Source organism: Caloenas nicobarica, chromosome 3 (assembly GCF_036013445.1).
Source record: "Caloenas nicobarica isolate bCalNic1 chromosome 3, bCalNic1.hap1, whole genome shotgun sequence".
In the NCBI taxonomy this organism is placed as follows: Eukaryota; Metazoa; Chordata; class Aves; order Columbiformes; family Columbidae; genus Caloenas; species Caloenas nicobarica.
The window spans coordinates 56,092,390-56,114,458 of record NC_088247.1 but is presented as its reverse complement, the minus strand read 5'-3'; the positions used below and the strand labels follow the sequence as shown (position 1 = coordinate 56,114,458).

The 22,069-nt window shown below is 44.1% G+C and overlaps 1 protein-coding gene and 1 non-coding gene across 5 annotated transcripts in view; one reads left to right on the top strand and one right to left on the bottom strand.

The window, feature by feature from the left end:
• NCOA7 (nuclear receptor coactivator 7) overlaps positions 1-17,647 on the bottom strand; it is a 95,663-nt gene extending 78,016 nt beyond the window's left edge. For 2 of the 4 annotated variants that reach the window (XM_065631614.1, XM_065631618.1), the window contains exons 1-2: positions 17,182-17,647; positions 15,299-15,489 (exon numbers count right to left, since the gene is read on the bottom strand). The gene's annotated coding sequence lies outside the window, so the exon portion shown is untranslated. Of the gene's footprint in view, positions 1-10,424; positions 10,688-15,298; positions 15,490-16,351; positions 16,535-17,181 lie in introns of those variants that run through there. The other 2 variants (XM_065631615.1, XM_065631616.1) reach the window with 2 other exon arrangements.
• Positions 17,648-17,974: 327 nt separating this feature from the next.
• Positions 17,975-18,046, top strand: TRNAE-CUC (transfer RNA glutamic acid (anticodon CUC)). The gene has a single exon. It is a non-coding gene; the product is annotated as a tRNA-Glu (tRNA).
• The last annotated feature ends 4,023 nt before the right edge of the window (positions 18,047-22,069 follow it).

The window sequence follows — 22,069 nt, the reverse complement described above, 5'->3', positions numbered from 1 at the left end:
TCTCACTTGTTCCTCAGTTCTTTCCTCACTGACCAAATAAAGGCTTTTGTTCCAACAGTAAATAAAGCAGAGGGAGAGCAGAAAGAGACACGTGTTTGAAGAGTCACTTAAAGCACAAAGATGTGGCTTAATGCTTCGCACAAATACCTGTACTGTAAATCACGGGTACCATAAATCACCTTCTACTTACAATTAGTTTAGGTCCCAAAACGTTTAAGCATAAAGCTAGCTTTATACCTGTAAGTATTCCCATTATACTCAATGACACTTGGTTAACGTGTTCTCGATGCTTTACAGATTAAGGCCAGGCAACAATTAAGTGTTAAAATATGAATAAACCCATCGATTTAACAGGAAGTATTAGAATTGGTCATTGTTTTTTAGGTCAAGTACATTTCCAACAATGGTCAGAATCAGGTTGCGAAAACTGCTGGAATCTTTTCTTTAGAAAGTAACCATCATTTTCAAGTATTTAGAAAAAGACCCTCAAATTTACAGTCCACTGACACTACATCGTGAAAGATTAATGTTTAAATACTTCCTCGCTTCAAAAAGCAGCTCAAGACACAAAAGCTACTTGAAGGGAAAACTATAATTTTTAAGTTTCAGCTCAACGTCCCTTTTTTCAATCAGCCCTGACTCATGCAAATCCCAGGCTGTGGCTTGTTCTCTGTCACCTGCTTCCCAACTGAGAAGCGAAGGAGCTGAGGAGCGGGGGAGAAAGGAGTCTCACAGTAATGCAATGCAAATGTTTTCCCATCTGAAACACCCTTAACAGAAACAAAAAGCCAGGTTTCTATAGCAACCTTAACCGTGTCACATTGCAGACACCGTACATTAAGTAACACATTGAACAGTTTAATTGTAATAGAAAATCCTATACACTTGTAACATACAAAATTAACACTGGAAACATTTGTTTATTTTTCAGTTCCTCGACCTGCAACATTTATTGCACTACAGTCTGTTGAGTGTGACATTGTATTTCACCAGCACACGCAGCTTCACAGGTGCTCAGATGTCGGCAGCATCAGGTGCATTAGAATTACAACAACCGCCCTCCACCCTCTGTGTAGTCTGAAACCTGTTTTAAAAGCAGCAATGTTTCTAATTATTTCCTTCCTTCCTGCAAAATTCCTTTAGGTATTGTGTAACCGAGAATGATTTCATTTTCTTGCTCTTCTGAAACATCCTTAAAAGCTTTGTTATCTTACCATTTTTCCTTCCTCCATCTCCGGATTCCTGTACAACACTACACACAGTTTCTGGCCTTGTACTGAGAGTCGCCTTGCACTATATACAAAACAAAACCTCCCCTCTCAAACTGAATTCCCCTTGCTACATACCGTAGCACAGTTACATTTACCTACCTAATTAGAGAGTCACTCTGAATAGATGCTTGCTTCTTTCCAGAAAGAAAAAAATAAGTCTTCTCTATGTTTCTGTGTTCTAACAATTTGTGCACAGCTAAGTGTCTGGTCTAAATTATTTGGGTAAATAAATAAACTTAGCAACCTGTTCTGTCAAAGTGTTCTGTCAAAAAGACAGAACCACTGAATGGTTCACACAAAACAGCTATATGCTATTCTTTTTTCGGCATATCTAATCTGGACTTTATTTGCTTAACTCTGGATGTATCAGACAGTAAAGATGGTTCAGGGCTTAATTACCAAAACAAAAGTTAAAAATACACTGGAATTAAGGTTGAGTACTGTTGCATGAAAAACAGAAGTGTAGAAATTTTCTGGTAAAACACTAGCAGTATATACTTTCAGATTATTCAAGTGTTTTAAACATCATTATTGAACCAAGGTGCCCTTGTTGAACAAAACAGGCTGATTTTGAAACTAAAATTCAAACATCTTACACTGACAGTATCAACAAAGTAACTCGGCATTGCTGAAGCTAGATTTTTTTTTCCCCCTTAGGGAGAGAAAAAAGAAAAACTCTACAAAATTTGATCTAATTTTACAAATAGCTTCAGTTCCTCCAGCGCTGCATTTTCATGCAAGCCATCTCAGCCACATCACCAGGTACCGCAATGTCGCTGAGCTCTCTACTCAGGTACCAAGTGCATTCAGAGGGGCGACTCACTTACATGAGTTATGCGTGTGATACCTAAGCACGCATTTGCAGAATCAGGGCCCAAAAATTGGAGCTGCTAACTTTCCATTCACCACAAGTTATGCCTGATGTAGCTGGTAGTGCTGTTTCACATTGCCCAACAGGTTCCAAACAAAACCTTGCCTTCACTTGTGCTTGCCCTTCCTCAGGTTGAAGCCAGCCCAAACAGTTAATGTATAATAAATTTGTGATTTTTTTTTTTTGGTCCATATTAAAGCCTCTTTTTTAAAGGGGCTGTAGTGCATTCAGTTTTGGTGTTAAAACTTAAGATTTGGCAGAGCAATTCAGATCTTTCCACAGTTGCTCTGAAAATCTGTCCAAACTGGGTAGAGACCTACACCTTTAAAAAAAAACAGGAATAGCATCTTACATCTACACCATCTGGGTGCATTAGTGATTTGTAGTTAAAAAGGACTGACACATTAACTGTGAGAAGTGTATGACCCCAGAGCTAGATTCATGTTCTTATCACTAACTATTACAAAACCTAGGATTAAAATACACACTTCCAATCTCAAACATATGGCTGGGCTAACCTAATGAACAGGTAATACCTGGCACTAGCTACCACAGGTCAAAATTGCTTTTCTGAGCTATCAGCTTGCTGGACTTGTGAAGCAAAAAGAAAAACAAGAGAAGCAGGAAGAAAGGTTTCGAAACCAGATAAAGTAAATTCCAATTCATAATACAGTATGCTGTCATCCCAGACCCTTTCAGTTAGAAAATAACCATCCACAGCTCTTTCATCACAGAATTCACAACAAATTGTACATGGGATGAAAATGAAACCAAAACTTGAACGACATTTACAAAACACAGTACCAGGAAAAACTTTTATTTTAAATGCAATATAATGCTGACTGCAAAGCAGTTAAGAGTTGAAAACTGTACTCAGTATTGAAGATGAAGTCCTGATTCCAGTGATATCCATGGAAGTTTGACTGTTTACAAAGTTTCTAGATACTAAAACCAACCAAACAAACAAAACAACCGGCCAGAAGAGAGGCTTTTCAAGGCCTGTTACCACTTACTCAGGGATTACAATAATTTTGTCCAAGAAACATGTTTTCTAACTTGAAGCCCTTACATGTCAAATCCTGCAAGGGTCCACAGGACAAAATGAACACACTGCAGTTACCAAGTACAAAGAAATACATGTTTCCTCAGAAGCAGTTTAAAATCAGGTTGGGTACTACAGGTGACCCCTTCAGCTCCGCGACCCTTCCCTTTGCAAAGCTCCTCAGCTTTCTGCTGGCACTGGCACAGGTTGCCCACAGCGCTCCGCAGTCCCGGCTTGCCCCAGGCAGAGCTGAGTCCCACCCTGCAAGGAGCAGCGTGTCCCTGCTCTGCCAGGCCTGGGTCTGCATTTCCTTCCCAAGAGGAAAATAAGGACGGGAAAGCACCTTCCTTGCTCTTCTCACAAGCTTAATCCAAAGTGCGCTCGGAGTTGAGGAGAAGGGCTAGGAACCAGTCTCCTGGGTGCAGTGTTTTTTTCCATAGCTCACCATCCATGGAGCTCAGGAGAATTCACCAACATGCACCACTGCATAAGATCTGGCTGTTTCCTGGGGTTCGCGTTACTTGCTCTTCCCATCCTACCTGTAGAAGATTCTGGATTTCTTGTACTTGCTGTACCATTTTGGTCTCAAGTTCTGTCTCTAGGCCCCCTCCAGTAAAACCTGCCTCTTATCTGCCAAGCTCAGCCTGGGACTGGGAACTACCAGAGCAGGGCTCAGGAAAGGACACAACTAGTTGACAAAACACTGGAACTTATTACTCACACAATAGCATCAAGTGCACAGTGTCAACAGAGCAGGAGAAAAGAAAACTAATCTCCAGCTCCTTAATCTCTTTTCATGACAAACAATGTGTTACTGGCACTAACAGAAATTATGCATTACAAAGGGCAATCCAATTTTCAAAGCAAATAACCCACTTAAAAATTTTATCCACTGAGTGATCAGTTAGCAGCAGGGCTCAATTTTAGGGAATCCAGAATTCTTGTATATAAGGAAACAAATGTGCCCCAATTAGCAATCACGTTGGTACTAGCCCAACACAGGAGATTTTACATTCCATTCTGTAAGCATGACTGTAGCAAGACACAAAATGTAGATGTCACTGCAAGTTCCTGTCTAGCCTCCACACAGTGATGTGATGATGACAGCCACCTCCCACCAGCTACTCACCCCTAACAAGAAGGCATACCTAACCAACACAGCTCAGCATCATACACTAAAAAAATAAAAAACCCCACCACAACAACAACAAAAAACACAAACAGACAAACAAAATCCCACACCAAAAAACCCCATAGAAACAAACAAAAAAATTACTTGAAAATCAAATGACATTTCTTCAGTTTCTTCAACTGATCCATAAAGCAGAAGGCCTGGAGAAGAACTCACTGCACTGGCAGAAAGCCACCCTTGTCACTCCTTTGTGGTTCTCAATTCATGTCCTAATTGCTTTGATGACTACTCAGACTGCTTGCTACTTGACCCCGCACATCTGGGTAGCTTTCATGTTCAGCAGCTGTTGCACAGCTGTCAATCATTTGCCCCATATCTACACAAGTGACTGGCTTACAACAAAGTCAATCTTTCACCACATAGCTGGACACATTTCAGCACACTGTTCCATAACAAAGTTGGAGTCAAAGTTTTATCTCTTTGGGTCTCCACCTATTGTCACCACGGTGTTACCACTTGCACTACGCATCTACTGGACAACACCTGCATTTCAGAAGCTTTTGGAGCTGGAACTGCCTGGATTTTATGTCATGCGTTATCACAGCTGCTACCTTTAGCCATCAGTTTTCAGCAGCTTCACTATAAAAGGACTGATAGGCAACCAGGATGCAAAAAAAGGGAGTTCAAAAAGTCAAACATTACTTATACATAAGAAGAAAATAATTTCTTTTTAATATATATTCTAAATATCATACAAATAATCTTAATGTGTAAAATTACTTTTTTATACTCTTCAATGCTTCTCTGAATTATCTGAACCTTTGTAAGAAAGTATGAAGGTGGTATGGTTTAACTCAGCAGCTAAATACCACACAGACATTTGCTCACTCCTCCTCAGTGGGATGGGGGAGCAAATTGGAAAAAAGGGTAAAACTCATGGATTGAGATAAAGGCAGTCTAAAGACAGAAAAGAAAGAGAAAAAAAAAACATAAATAATATACAAAACAAGTGATGCACGATGCAATTGTTCACCACTTGCTAACCAACGCCCAGCCAGTCTCCAAACAGTGACCCTCGGCCAGCTCTCCCCCAAGCTTATACACTGAGCATAATGTCATGTGGTAGGAAACATCCCAGTGGTCAGGTGGGATCAGCTGTCCCCTCTGTGTCCCCTCCAAGCTTATTTTGCACCCCCAGCCTACTCACTGGTGAGGTGGTGTGAGAAGCAGAAAAGGCCTTGACTCTGTGTAAGCACTGCTCAGCAGTAACCAAAACAACCCTATATTATCAACATTATTTTCATCCTAAATCCAAAGCACAGCGATATACCAGCTCCTAGGAAGAAAATTAACTCTATCCTAGCCAAAACCAGTACAAAATAAAAAACTCAAGCCACTCTCTGGCCTACAAAGTTTTGCCAAGCTTGTTACAGCTACCAAAACCTGCATACAGAATTATAACCAGCTTTATCAGAAGTGCCCAGGTCTTTGGCATTCATACAGCTACTGAAAAACCATTATAGAAATGCTATTTCTTAAGTCGATGGTGAAATAAAGCCCTTGCCATCACACCGGGGCATTACTTAACCATGAGACAGTTAACTACAACAAAAGACTAGGGGTACCCACTACTTTATTTGTGTGCAGTGACTACTGACACAGCATGCAAACACTGCTGAGCCACTGACGATGTGGAGTTGCTCCTTGTAGCATCCCCTCCAAGTAACAACCTAGGCAGATCTCAATCAGTGTCTGTGATCACAGCATCACCTGACCTGGCAGGAAGCCATCCACACCTCTTTCCCTCAGAAGGAAGGTGGTAGTGATGGTTCATAAATATTCATGCTTCTTTTCTATCTGCTGCATTAGCTTAGAGTATTTAAAAAGAAAACAAACCAGAACATAAGACAGATGGTATGTGGGACAGAAAGTAGAAAAAAAACCCCAAAAAATAAACAGGAGTAGTGGCAGATAGAGCGAGTGCTGGCAGAAAAGGTGAAATTTACTTGAAAAATGAGTCAGGGAATAAATTACCTTTTCTTAAGATAAGGCTGAGTTCAAGGAAGCAGGAGCTCTCACTGTGAACTTCTGTAGAACAAAGCTGTGATTTCCTCTAGCTGGTGCACAGGGACAGCTCTTTGTCTGCCCAGGGTGTTTTAGACTGTAGGGAAATGGCTCTCAGGTATTTAAGGAAACACTATGGGAAGATCCTAAAATCAGTAAGACTACTGTAAAAAAATTTCCTTTCTAGAAATTGGTAGCTACTAATAAAAAAGGCTTTTAAATCCTACTAAGTGAACATGGAATGAAACATAAACAATCTTGATTTGACACTGTAACCAAAAGGTAAATGCAAATCTTGCCTGTATAAACATCTCTGCTCAGGTTGGATGTCTTCTGTTTCTGTAAACCAGGTTGATATTACCATTACTTAAATGATGGGTAGTCACAGAGCCTGCATTTCAAAAAGGAAGTTGAAAAAAAAGCCCTGTAAAACATACATAGTAGCCATAACAAAGGCAACAAAAGAAAAAAAAGTGGCACCTCAGTGAGATCTACACATACCCCACAAAGAGGCCTCATGCTTAATTACAATTAGTATTACGGGGGACAGAGTAACTGAGAACAGGGAACAGCTTCATTTAGCTGAAAAGGCTACAGGACCACACAACACATGGAGTTTGAGGTATGCAACTGAAAGCACACCTTGCATCTTAAAAACAAGATCAATAACAATCAGAAAGGCTTATTAAGATAATAATAAGTACTCTACCCACTGAGAGTTCCAAGTCTAAGCCAGAAGTCTTAAAGGATAAACTTTGGTTCCATGACAAGTCACTAAGACTCAAGTGAGTACAGGCGTGTCACTAGGATGCCATGCAGTACCAAGCTGAAATACTGGTACTATTTCTCAAAGCTTGGTCAGACACTGGGAGCAGCAGAAATGTGAGAGCAAAGCGCTGGACTAACTCATTCTTCTTAGCACTTAATACTGCCTTCTGTGTTGCAACCGGGAAGTACCAACAGACCCCATGAAGCCCGCCTGCGCCTGCCCTTGCAGGCAAGCAGAGGAGACGCTGTAGATACGCAACCACAGCCCCTGCGCCGCTGCAGCGCGCTGCCCACCCCAAAACTCAACACACACCTTCCAGCAGCAGCACAGCTGCTCACGCCTGCCTGACATTTTGATCAAGAACAAACTATAGCTTTCTGCCTGCAATCAGGAGGGTTTGCAAAGAAAATGGGAAGAAAAAGAGTACTGCTGTGTATGCATTTAATGTGTCAATCTGAAACATGATGTTTGCAGGGGGAATATAATCCCTCTAGCTTGCAGTGAATTTTGTCACTGCCTCACTGTTTCGTGAATCGACCCTAGGGAAAAATGACATGGGAATAAGGAAGCCAGTCAGATTTAAAAAAAAAAAAAAGATCTGAACACTTGTTTCTCCTACTCTGCTTTTCCTCCTGGTCAAAGGGGGCTGCCTAGGTAAGTGCTCTTAATGCTGACTTCACTCAACTGTATTGTTACGCTTCCTCTTTTTGGGAGAGTTATCCTAAGCCCCAGGACAAACCCACAGCAGTAACAGCGTGACTCATGCATTTTCCTCCATGAGGGCACAGATCCCGAGACCCAGCCCGGGAAGCCACCAACTCCATGGCAGGCAGCCATCCCCACCATCAATAACTACACCAGCGAGCGGATATCTCACGAAAACAAGAGCTGCGCCCACAAAACCTTGGAATTTTTTGGCTCATTGATCACAAAGAGGGAGAAACGTGTCAGTCTGCTGCTTCTTGGGTGATGGCAAGATTCACCTCGCCAGTAGAGCTGAGGACCATGACCGCCTGCTGCTGCATTGGGCACCTGTCAAGACACAGAGGGCACAAGCCTGGTGCCAGACAGGGAGTTTTACCATTTTTTCTTGACACTGGTTAAGTTCAAGCTTTCCTTCAAAACCTACTGGACAGTAAAGCGAAACTGAGTCCATTCATCCCTCAATTCCATCATAATTATTGTTTGTGAACACATCCAGCTTCCTGGAGCAGCAATTTCTTGTGTCAGATCATACTCCAGAGGCTCACACTAATTTTCCACCTTTGAAACACTCACCCAGACAGGTGACTGCAGGGACCTACCCCTGCTGCAGTGCCCTTCTATAGGGTTCTCACAATTTTGTTAATAACCTTTTTGAATAAATGTTTTCTCCAACCCAAATCACTCTCCAATGAATTCACCTCTATTTGAATAGAAGGACTTATTCCCTAACACCTTAAGGGATTTGCAAGCTGTCCACTGAAGTCAGAACCATAAGCTAGCCAAATATTTACTACAGCAAATCCCCAGCCAATTTTACTCTTTTAAAATCCTGGATGCGCAATCAACAAAGCTGTATTCCTATACGACAAGACGAGGACTGTTCCAATCAATTCTAAGTCACTCCCAAGGGAATCGCTTATCATTCCGGCAGCAGATGTGACGAATCCAAATGGGAGTGTGGCTGCTGGTGCAGTGAGAACAGGACGCTGGGCAAAGGCAGGAGTGAGACTCAGAGACCGTGCCTCACAACCGACTGTGACAAGTCAGGTTTTCTCAAAGTGTTTCTTTTTCATAACATAATACACAATGAGAAAAAAAAGTGCTGACTTCAACTGAAGTACAAAATTTCCTCCCAAGCACATGATTTTGACCTATTATTTAAAAAAAAAAAAAAAAAGATTAAAAAAGAGGGCGAGCGCTTTCTCTACAAACAGTCCCATCAGCTTCAATACAGCTCTTCACGGGACTAACAGTACTTGCATGCTTAGATTCTTAGAATATTTTGTGCATATTTATGGACATTTTTCAGGTAAAAGGATGAAACAGGAAGCAGCCTAAAATTAAATGCACTAGAACTTCTACTTTTTTAACCATGACTTACATTTAAAGACATATATTCCTGATAAAGTATTTTTTATTCAGAAAATACACATGCACATATACTTCTCTTGTCAGTTTCTATTGCCTTCTCCATTAATTTTCTGAAGTCTGCGTGTGTATACATACACATCCAAAAGAACAATATTAGCAAAACATGATTTCCATACTATGTAAGGACTTGCTGATACAATATGCTAGGAGAGTTCATCAATATGCATTTTAAGTATCATCCAAACACAGGCCTAATCTGGGTCACAGCATTTGAGGCAAACCATAATCGATTAATGGGCACCAACCTATCTTAAAAGTCCATCATTATGCATTAATACAAGAAACGTATAACTGCCTAATGAGAGAACAATAATTGTGGCATGTAAAGTAAACACATGGTAAAAGCTTGGTTTTGAGTCTAAGCGTCCATCATCTTATTTCATCACCTAGAGGACAGTAACTGCATCCTCCAGCACTGTAATACTGCACACACATCACCAACACACAGGTAAGCCCCTCCAGCCAAAAAACAACTCTGAAGTAGTGTATGATGAGGCACACAGAGGAAAAGTCCGTTGCACAGATTAAGCGACAAAAATTATTTACTAACACATCTTTGGCAGCCAGCAGCACTGCTTTATCACGACAACCTGAGACTCTAAATATATAGAAAGAGCGCCTGGAACATTCGAGTAAATCATCCAAGATCTGGGGTGGGAGGAAATAAATGAGGTTTGAAGCCGTGACAGCCAACAAAGCCCCGCACTCAGCTGTACCGGTTGGTTAAGCGCGGCAGCAAAGGCGAAAGCCGGGGCTGGCGGCAGCAGCGCCGCAGGCAGCGGCATCGGGCCGGCGGCCGGGCCCCCGCAGAGCCGCCGCCGGCGGGCGGGTCACCGCGGCCGCACACGCACCCGCGGACACAGGGGACGAGCGCGGGGCCGCCCCTCACCTCCCGCGCTGCGATGCCGGCTGGCTCTGCGAACAGGCGAGCAGGCACACAGCTCCCTCGCAACGCAGCGGCCGCGCTGCCCCGCCGCGCCAGGGCTCAGCTCCCGGCCTGGCCCCGCCGCGCCGCCCCCCGCCAGGGAACAAGGCCGTGGCCGAGCAGACGCGCCCGCCCGCCCACCGCCCGCCTTCCCTCGGCACAGCGTAAACAGGAAAACAACGCGTCCCGTACGCCCCCCCCCCGCGGCGCGCACCTGCAGGGCGGGCGGGCGGGAGGCATGGCGGCCCCGCGGCGCTGCGCCCCGGCCCCGCTGCCAGGCGGCGGCAGGAGGTGGCTGCGGCAGCGCCGGCTGCAGCGCTCCCCGCTCGGCCACAGCAGCGTCGGCCTTGCCGCTCCCCCCCGCCCCAGCCCGCCGCTCCGCCCCGCCCCGGCGATCCCGCCTCCCGCTCGGCCCCGGCGGATCGCGGTCGCCGCGGGGCGGGGGTCGGCAGGCTCGGGCTGGGCGCAGCGCTCCGGGACCGGGGGGAGAAGGGCGCGCCTTTCCCGAGCCGCTCCACGGGCCCCGGCACCCCCTGCGGTGCCGGCAAGCCCTGTCCTGGGGAAAGGGGGCTGCCTTTGAGACCAAAAAAAAAGCCGAGTAATTCCTCGTAAAGCGCAAGTGCCGGGCTCTGCCGCTGGAGAGGAGTTTTCTCAAGGACAGTACTAAAACAAAACAACCTGTTTTGAAGATTGAGGTTAACCAAAACCTTTAGATCCACGGGAAACAGAAAAGCCTACAAACTTTATCTGCTCTTTCCACATTGCCAGCATTCAGGTTTCTTCACCCAACCCCCCAAAATCAAAACCTGCTATAATTACCATTCCCTTACCTGAGGTAACTCCAGGTAACCCTTCTAGACGTTGGCTTCTCACGTAAATGAGACCTAGCTTCCTACTCCCTCCTTCCATCAGTAATCAGCTCTGAAAGATCGGAAAGCTTAGGGAAAGGCCTACGGTATTGCAACACCATTAAATGTCAGATTCTGCAAGGCAAAAGCCTGAAGATAGACAGATACCTGCATAAATAAAAACACAAAGTATATACATACACATGTACTAGACATGCTAAGAGAACGTGCCAAAATAAAATAGCAAGTGGTGCAGAGGTGTCTCAAGAATATTTTTGTAGCTATGTTACAAATCCAACACGTGTTACTTTTAAGAGAGGTATTTGTCAGAAGCTGCTTAAAGATCTATTTCAAAATCATATGTGTCATTTTGAGGACCAAATGCAACTCCAATACAGACACGTGGCCATCTCCCAGCACTACCATTACCCTACTCAGAGCATGTGCTTTCTACCACTCAGTTTCAGTACTGGGACAATTACTGTCTCGACTCCTCTGCTAACCTTTGTTGCTGTACTTCCAGCTAAACGTGAAGTTTGCACCTGATATATTTTTTTTCCAAACCAGCGTATTCTATAAGACATAGATTTTCTTTAAAACAGAGTCTCCTGCTTAGAGGATACATTTTGATGGCGTACTGCAGTTACTACCTATTATATCTATATCATTACCCAGGCAAAAGACAGGAAAGCCTAAGGTTACATTGGTTAAAATCTCAAAGACCTCACTAGCACTAGGGTTCTCTAACACAGCACAGAACAGGGCCCTGCTCTCAGTTACTCCTCTGGCACTGCTTAGGTAACAAAATTGGAAAAAAAAAAAAAAAAAAAAGAGGAAAACTAAAGACCTAAAATAGTACCACTTACCTGACTTCTTTTGCATTTGCCAAATTGCAATAGAAGATATGCAGCCCTGGCCATCAAAGTGGTGGAAAACCTACTTATCTCTTAGCTGAACTTGCACAACAATGACAGTGACTAACACTTTATTTTAGCTCCAGGAAAACGTGTCTCTGTCCTCATGTACCACTTCACTCTCCATCATCATTCCAAGCACCTCTACTGTATTGTGTAGAAAGCTCTATGTGGACAATGCATACATTCCATACAGCAGACAAAGTAACTACACATTTCTACAGTATTTGCATTGCCACAAGCATTTCAAATACATATTCTAGCCTGCTGGCACAGGGAAGAAATCACTCAATCTCCTGTCAGAGGAACAGAATAAGCAGGCTAGGACTGGAACAGAAGCATCGTACAAGTTCTGGGTATTGCGCCATGGATTATTGCCTGAAGCTCAACCCACAGAGTTCATGTCATTGGAATAAACTGTTGAGTGGGATCTAATATACCATTTTGTATGGGAATGTAGCGGAAGATTTGGCGAGGAGGTTAGTTAAATGTAAATATGCTCAAAGTGACTTGCACCTGTCTGTAGAAAAAGCACATACATCACACTAGTTGTTTTACTGGCCTTGTGTGCTTGATGAGTAGAACCTCTGTGTTAGATAACATAGGCCTGTGAGAAACTCCGGGGACCTTATCACTATGTCTGAGATTCCTGCTTTGTTGTGAGAAGGAGCGGGAGGCTGCGCCTGCCTGAAGCCTTGAAATACAGGAGAGCTCAGCAGGCCCAGTGATCTTCCAGCAGGGCTGAACTTACCAGCGCCTGCGTCCCCGCTTGTGTCACCTCTGCCTGGGAGCTCAGGTGCGACTTCGGAGATCCCCCAGTAGAGAGGTAACTAAAATAAAACTTGCTCTTTGCAATGCATTCGTGGCCTCTGGCTCTTCTTGTGATGTGCCTGCGTATGTGTACACGCATTTTATTTTACTAAGTCTAGAAGTAAGAGGTAATGCCTATCTGTTACAACAATGAATACAAGATATATACATATATATACACACACACATACACACACACATCACCTTTGAAATAAAACCTTTGGAATAAAATTTAGTTTTCGTCCTTCTACTGCTTGGAGGATAGAAGACAGCCTGGATGGTTTGCTCTTTCTCACGGCAATATGCTCCATGGCAATTGATTTGAAAAAAAATGATCTAATAGAGTTTAATTCATTGTCTTTGTGATATCAATGCTTAGAATATCTGAGAAAATCTTACATTCATGTCGCTCATTCATTTCAGGATTGGGTAAATTTGTTTTATCACTGCACTATTCTGATAGAGACAAAATGCAAGTTTGCTTTTTTAATATTTCTCACTCAAACTCACAGACATAACACGTGGAAAACAGAACAGACTTGAGACACTTAAGTACAATGTCTGAATGGATTTTGATCTCCCACAATACACACTTCAGTGTATATTAATAGAGCTGCACACATTACACAGAAAAACCGTCAGAGTTACTGGCAAGAAGTTTATGGCCTGCACTCTGATCAGCTTACACTAATTTAAGAAAAAAAAATGTATTGCTCATGTATAGTTCATGTAAATAATTTCAACATTTGCAACTGTTAGCTTATGGCTCATTTATTTAAGAAAGACAACCTGCCATAAAGAATTACACTGATGAGCTTGAATACCATAACAGTCCAGTTTTGAAAAGGCATAAAAATTAAGGTGACACAAATATTTTCTTTTTCCACTAGCAGTCATCCTGGTTTTCCCAATTACTCTTAGAATTATTCACCATGAAGTAGTCACAAAATAGGTTTCATACAGGCAGATTTTTATGCATAATTGAGGCTCTGCTTGATCCTACCATGCACTGGGGGCTGACTTCTGTAACAATACATCGCTATTTTTAGCCTGGTTTCTTCAGTTTATGTAACGATGAATTTTCTGAGTGTCCCCAACTAACCCTGTAACTTTGAATTGATTGTCCAGATATCCCTCAGTTTGACAGAGGTATTAAACATTTCTACAAGTTTCACAAAAATAAAGGACACTAGAGCTTGAAACCTTTATAAGAAGTTCTGCCTTAATAACCGGCTCTATGCACACATTTCTACTGTCTAACAGAGCAAACCAGAAGTTTCTTCCAAAATGCTTTGCAGAAGAAAGACTGTAAAAGAAAAAGCATTTGCTCAGATACATGAGAAGATTATAAAAAAGTTGTATTTGTTTCAACTAAGGTATTTTGCTGAGCTCAGTGGACACTGGATGAAGCACCACACTGCCATACCTTGTTCTGAACTCCAGAATCACATGCATTTTAACACAGGCTAAGGGTAAAAAAAGCTGACACAGGTCTTCCTGGATCAAATATAGTGCGAGGGAAAGAACAGAAGATCAAAGAAAACAATACAAAACCCTGTAAAATTATTTATAAAAATACTCTTAGTGAGTTACTCCCTCATTTTACTTCAGGATTTTTAAAATATTTTCTGTAAATACTAAATGACTAGTCCGCACAGTATTAAGACATGACACTGCACATTCTCACATACTGCCCCCTTGCTCTATTTAAATTAAACTGCAAGAAGATAGAACAAGTCACTGCATGGCTTGGAAGACGATCTTGTAGAGAGGACTATCAGAACTGCTGTAACATTTGGACAACCCTTTTGAGATTTTCCTTAGATTCTTTTCATAAAAACACTATTACAGTGAAAATAGATATAAGAAATATAAACTACAATAGTATTTTTCCCCCCAGAAAATCATTACAAGCTAACAGTTAGGTAACCGTTCTGACCATACATGGAAATTAAACATAAAATAGCAAAAGATTGCGCACCATCTTTTCCTCCCCTTTCCACCTCCCTGAAATCAGGATGATGTACATTTTAAATCAGGCTAACTTAAATAAGAAAAGCTGATGCTAAGACTTTCCAGATCAAATACACAGTTGAGGAAAGAGAGAAGTGAAAAATGCACACATTATACATAGTTATAAATACCATTTACAGCTTCTGTGCAAATCAGGATTTTCGCTACTGCTGAAGCATGTACCCCAGGTACTGAAGACTATTTGTATTTACCATTATATAGTAGAAACATACCCTAATACTTTCAGTAAATTAGCACATTACTTTGATGTTATTCTTACTCATTTTTACATAATAAGTCTATGGTCGCACATCAATTAACGTGGCAAATTAAAGCAATTATAATACGTAATATATTCATATGGAACAGACAAGTTAATTGCATGCTGCTTTACAGCTTGCATTTAAAGTAATCGCTCTATTTTTTCAGGTTCCAAAATTCAGCTTTGCATACCAGACTCTGAAAGCTGGGGTACAGTACCTCTAACACTGAACGTTACTCACATGGTTTTACTGACACATTGCCGTTCCATTGTGTTGAGTGAAAAGAAGCATTGGCCTCAGACGTTCCTTCCCTGGCGCTTTCAGGAAGAGCATTCTTCTCCAACCAGCATCGCAGGGATGCAGGCACAGGCACCGGCTGCTTCTGCGCTGGCAGGAGGCTGAATCGCTGGCAGCTTCACTGATGCATTTCTCTACCGGGTACAGGAAGCCAGAGAAGCGGCATCATCTTTTGTCAGTGCACATGACTTGTACAGAAAAGATACTTCTAAAAATAACTAGACAACATATGAGTCTCAGTGCTACTTTTTTGATGGTCTAGTGGTCAGCCCCCCACTCTCCACAACCTGCGTTCACATCCAGGAAAAGATTTCTTATTTCAGTAAAACTTCTCTCGAACACACATTAGAGTTTTCACTACTCTTCTGGTTGTAATCAATTACACTTTCGCTGGTCAACGGGAATTTAGTATGACATATTACACATCTTGAAAACAACTTCTTGATTGTCAAGCATAATAGAGCAGGAATTATTTGTTTCTACATCTGAGAGTTTCCTAAGACATGGACAAAACACATTTGCTCACGCTGCCGTCGATCATGAGATCTTTCATAGGCTCAGCTACTTTTACGAAATCTTCAGGAGGAATATTTTATCTCTATCACTCAGCAGCTTAAGAATCAGGAAGCTCACCCCTACCTTCCTCTGAGGTGTCACACAACAGAGGCACTCGAAGAACAAACTATCCTTTTGTGACAAATATCTTCAACACTGCAAATGCAGCTGGTGTGGACCTGCCCTAGTTTTAACCTAGCTGTCTCAAGTGTGCTAGTATCACAGCTGTCAAAACACAGAAATCGGTACCCTGCAAAACCCACCTGAGAAGCACCCAGCCTATGCTTTTAACCACGACACTGTGGACCTAGCAGAGCATAAAAATTCCTTTAAAGCTAGCTCAGTTTCTGCAGTGCAGAACCATTTTATTTCGCTGGTGTTCCTTGCAGGTTCTCAACAAGGGGCACAGGTGACCTGCCGGGACCAGGTGACCTCACTCACCTAATCACGTCACCCTCTTTGCAGTGGCCTCAGACCCTGGTGTGCCTCAGTTTGAGCTGTGCTCTGCCTCCAGTGCTCCACAGCTTGGTCTCCTTAAGGCCTGAAATGCCTTGGTCTTACCAAAGAAGCTGCTATTGATACACACATGTGAAATGCAGTTCCTGCAGTATATAGTCCATCGGACTGTATCTAACAGGGCCTGATTGTAAACTATATTTTATAAGTTATCTACCTCACTGCACAGTAAAATTGCTGTTTGGACAAAAGAAAGTTTCAACATAATTAAGATACACGTTTTGTTCAAGTCTGCTACTGTGAAGGGTTTGGGATGGAAGGAACTGCTGGCTGAACAGGGACTCCGGTGAGACAGAAACCAAACACACAAACCTCCTGAGAACACCCCTGAGGAAAGTGGTCTCGGTAGGTTTGCTTTCAGATTCTAAAGCCTTTAGATATAAGCTAATGCATATTTGCAGAGTCCACAAGCATAAAGTCTGAAGTTTACCTATCTTAACATGGAAAAGGTTTCTTAGATAACGCATTTCAGGGGCAGAGGGTTTGAGAACTAGAGAAATGTCCTTGTGTAGAGGAAACCCTCTGACAGACACTTTAAACAGGGAAATTTATTTTGCTAGAACAGCTCGCAGATCTGCTCTGCTTATGAAATCAACGCGCCAGAGGAAAAAGCACTTATGGAGAGAGCATCTGCATCGACGGCAGAGTTTTCACTCCTTTCATTGAAACCTTACCAAAAAAAAAAAAAAGCAGTCACAGATTCACAGCTATGGGCTAAGGCGGCCCTAGCAGCGCAAGGCAAGAGAACTGCCGACCTGGTTTCCCGCTGTGGCGCCACGGGCTCCCACCTGAAGCAGACCAGACACCGGAGAAGCTGTGTGGCTTGTTGTTCCCACAGCCTGCCTGGAAAGCAATTAGCGCGGAGCGGCGGAAAACCCCCGGCACACATGGCCCTCCCGGCCCGGGAGCCGCCGGCCGCGACCGGCCGCGCAGAGCGCTTGGCTGACGGGGCCTTGCCAGGAGCCGTTACGACAACACCCCGCAGAGGGCCTGTCTCGCAAGGAACAGCCCGAACAGGCAACACCCAAGTGAGCAAAAACAACCGCGCTCAGCCCCGCTCCCGCCGGGCGCTGCCACCCGCGCAGCGGCCGGGGGCGGCGGGAGGAGGGAGGCCCGCCCCGCCCCGCCCCGCGGTCTTCCTCCTGACGACCCGCCCTCTGCTCTGGCCTCGCAGCTCTTGCCTGTCGGGCTGTGCGGGGATGACGGGCTCCCACTCCTGCACCGCCAGACCGACGGCAGGGCCCGGGGACCTGTCCCACGCGGCCACTCACGACCATCCCACCTCCCGCCCACGGCGAGGGACCTTCACCCGCCTTGCCTGAGGCGGTCCCTCTCCTCTCCGCCCCGCCGCCGATTCCCCCTTTCCGTGGAGTAGAATGGAACGTCCCACCCTACACACAGCTGTCTCCGGGACTTGGTGCTGCCCAGAGTGGGGGACCACAAAGAAGAGGAAGCAGCAGGGCAGGAAGGCCTGGGGGGGGGAGGCGGGGCGGAATGTGGTTATGTAAATTAGTTCTTGAGGAAGGACTCGTAGGAAGCTGTTGTAAGTCCCTGGTGGTCTAGTGGTTAGGATTCGGCGCTCTCACCGCCGCGGCCCGGGTTCGATTCCCGGTCAGGGAAGCTAGCTTTTCTTTCTACTCGTTTTCCCTACCCGGATTGTTTTGCTTTTGAGTATTCCCCCCGACCTTCTTCTCGTACAATTCAGGGACCATCCAGCCGGCTGTTCTGCGAGCCCGAGGCATTGGCATTGCTGCCCAGCAGGGAGTTTTAAGGGATACCTGGGAGCTTGGAGAGGTCGTGCCAAATGTGAGCATCCAAAGTCCCACCAGCCTGGGCAGGTACAGGCAGGGACAGGAAGCCTGCCCAGGTGTAGCATCTGTCTAGAGGTCTTACCTTCACAAAACTGCCTATGGACACCCCCATGCCCATCTGCAGGCTTTCCAGGAGTCAGCAGATGGCTGCTGAGTAATGTCTGCCTAGAGGGGCACAGGCAGGGCTGTTGGCCACTGCTTAGAAATACTTTTTTTTTTTTTTTTTTTTTTTTGGGCTGCTCTGACAGCTGAGGGTGTTCCCACGCCTTTTTCCCCACAGATAAAGGGTCATTTGCTGCCGTCATAAATCCTTGGGACCTCCTTAGCTGTCCAGCTGTGCATGCCTCTCTGAACAAGTGTCATGTCCCCCAGAGAAGGTGGGAAGGGTTTGTCTCCTGCACCTCTCACCTGGCATGAGAGAGGCTGCAAGCCTCTGTGGTGTCTCCTCACCTGAGGAACAGACTGTCTCTTTGCAGTGTATTTGCACAGCTCCCATGATGCAGGGTTGTTTGGTAAATGGTTAGGGAGAGAAGAGAGATTCCAGATATTCTTTGGGAGGTGGAAAGAAATAAACAGAGAGGGCAAAAGGGGTTTTAATACCTCCCTGCCATTGCCTCCTGCAAGGAAGCCCTCAGCACAATTTCTCAGCTCCTAAAATTGGTACAGGTGCCATGGAAGGTGAGGAGGAGAGAGGTGATGAGAGCAGGGTAAAGCCTCTTGAAGCCCCGCATCAGCAGGGTACCTCCCCTGCTCCTCCCAGAGCTGGCTGGCAGCAGCCAGTTCTGTCCCATAGCAGAGCACATCGGCTGCACACTCAAACCTGCATCCCAGGCTCCAGCACAAGCTGCTCTTCTTCCCCCCATAGTCCCACACCTCTCACCTCTGCCCATGATTTACGGGGTGAGAGAGAGGGCAGTGGGAGGACCTCTTCTTTTGGGTTGGAGCAGTGCCTTGCCTGTGGTGGGTTGACCTTGGCTGGCCACCAGCTGCCCACCCAGCCGCTCTCTCACTCCCCCTCCTCAGCAGGACAGGGGAACAAAATAAAATGAAAAACTCATGGGCTGAGATGAGGGCAGTTTAATGAAAGAAAGCAAAGACTGTGCACAGAAGCAAAGCAAAAAAAAATTTATTCTATACTTTGCATCAGCAGGCAATGTCCAGCCACTTCCTGGGAAGCAGGGCCCCATGTAGCAGTTGCTTTGGAAGAAAAACACCTTAATAATTGGTGTCATTACCCATCTCTCCCCCTTCTCTTAGCTTTTATTGCTGAGTATGACTGCCATATGGTGGGGAATATCCCCTTTGGTCAGTTTGGGTCAGCTGTCCCAGCTGTGTCCCTTCCCAAACTCTTGCCCATGCCCAGCCTACTGGCCTTGGGAAGGGGGAATGCTGGAGAGACAGCTTGGATGCTGTGGGAGCACTGCTCAGCAGTGACTACATCATTGGTGTATTATCAACACCCTTCTAGCTACAAATACAAAGCACAGCGCTATGAGGGCTGCTATGGGGAAAGTTAACTCCAACCCAGTCAGATCCAATACACTGCTACAGGTAAAACAAGAAATATTGGTAATAAATGAATGCAATAGTTACCTTAGACAGATTGCAAAACAGAGGCTAGCATACCTGGCAAGTTATGATTTAGCAGCGATCCTCGCTGCTGCCAGGAGTGAGCCATGGCCATTGTGTCCCCTGTGTAACTCCTTAATGCTGTCAGATAACGCTTTATGCTGGAGTACTTTGCTCTGATGTGAAAGCACCACTGGAAATAATGGTTTTGGCTGCCTTTCCCAGGGTGTGCCAGAGGTGTACTGCAGCCTGGGCTGCCCTCCGATGCAGACAGGAGCATCTCATGAGAAATACCAAGGTACTTCCCTATATTTTTGTATGACAAGGAAGCATTAAAGGGGTTCAAAGGAATGGGATCACCTTTGCCTTAATGCACAAAGCAAAAAGTCAAAAGGGCGGTTGTCACCATTTAGATATTAAGAAAAGCTGTCCAACAATAGCTGAGCAATGGGACCAAAGGATGTAACCTGAGGAATTATTGCATTCATGTGGCTAGAGGTTGTTAAGAGCAGGTTGGGCAAGCATCTCATTGGAGGTCTCAGGCTGGGCCGGGGGAATAGCTCCAAGGGTCTCCTAAGGCTCTGGAAGTCCTAATTTTGTTATTTCATCTTGGACTTTCCCTTATAATTACCAGCTTATATGAGCTGCACTGAGATAGCTGTGTGGGGCTTTTACATTCCCCTCTGTCTCTTCGGTCTCAATGAAATGCATTACCAAGTTGTCAGAAGAAGTTACTGTTTTCTACTTCAGAAAATGGTGCATCATTTTAGAAGCAGCTAAAGCGAATTTCAGGAGTGAACTAGTCTTCTAGAAAAGGTATAGGTATGGTTTTACAGAATGGTGGCAAAAGAAGCATTTTTTTCAGTTTTAACTCATATTTTGTGTTAGTATATTTGCACACTCTTAGCACCATAAGTCCAGCTTTAAACTCATTTGAGAAAGGATAATCATATGCAAGATTTTAGAAACCTGGAAAAGTCACCAGAATAGCTCTTGCACACAAAGAGTACAGTTTCCAGTATTTTGCTAGGAATGGAAGCATAATCTCTGAAGAAGCTGCCTAATGGACTTCCCAATCCCTTCTCAGTCTGATGCCAAGCCTGAAGCTTGCCATTGTGCAGAGGACAAATATCCACTCAGTAAGGAGTGGAAACCAGTCCTCTCGCTGGTGTCCTACCACCTCAGTTCCACTGTGATTAAAGATCTCCTCATTTGGGTTGAAAACACTTCAGAATAAGTGTTCTCCTTCAGCATTAATTGAATGGTTGTGACAGTGTTAAGACTGACTCCCTGTTTCCTGGGCCTTAGATTAACATGATGGAGGGAAGGAACAGAGTACTTGTTTTTAACAGATGGAAGAAGCATCTCTCCTAGAGTTTTTGTTGTTATTATTGTTTTAAATAATAAGTAACTCATGACACTGGAATGTTGAAGCCCCAGAAAAGGTGGGCTGTTTTGCACACGGTAGGCAGTACAGTCAAAGACACGTTACAAAAGCAATATGGCACGTGGCTGCACAGGGTAGAACAGAGGTATTTCAAACAAATATAAGAATAATGTGGTTATTATTATTGTTGTTATTGTTATTATTTGGTTAAGATGATGATCGTTATTATTAGTGTCAACATTCTCAAATTTCCTTCTAACTGTGATATATACTGAAATACTGGATCTCAAGTATTTTTGCTTTCATTTCTGTTCTTCCTCAAAAGCTTTACCAATTGCCTTCCATCTCACTGCAAAGGTTGATGGGAGTGCACTGCAATAGAAATAAGGAAGGTAAGGAAAACAATACCTTAAGTACAGATCAATTTAAACCAGCAACTGAGTTTCTTGTTAAGCCTCTTAAGTCTTACTTTTTATACTTTATTGGAAAATTCAGGAACAGGAGCTTTCACATCCAAACTTGATCTGGCATTAACTTTTCTTTCTGGCTATCTTCTTTAAGTTATAGCCCTACATTATTTACATTTCGTAAGTTTTTTCGAATCTTACGTGAAATGGCTTGCCTGTGAGTGAAAAAAATTTGCATGACTTTTACAACCAACGGACTCTTTAGAAAATGAAAGCTGCCCTTTTTTTTTTCCAGAAGGCATATTTTCTACTCATCCTCATGTTGCACTCCTGTCCGAAGGACATACAGTTCTGCAGTCATTAGATTTATTCTGATCTCAGGACATTCTGGTGGCCACTTCTCCCCTTATTTTTTTTTTGTCTTATTGTGGACATCAACAAGTACAACCTCATGCTCTCCTGCACAGGG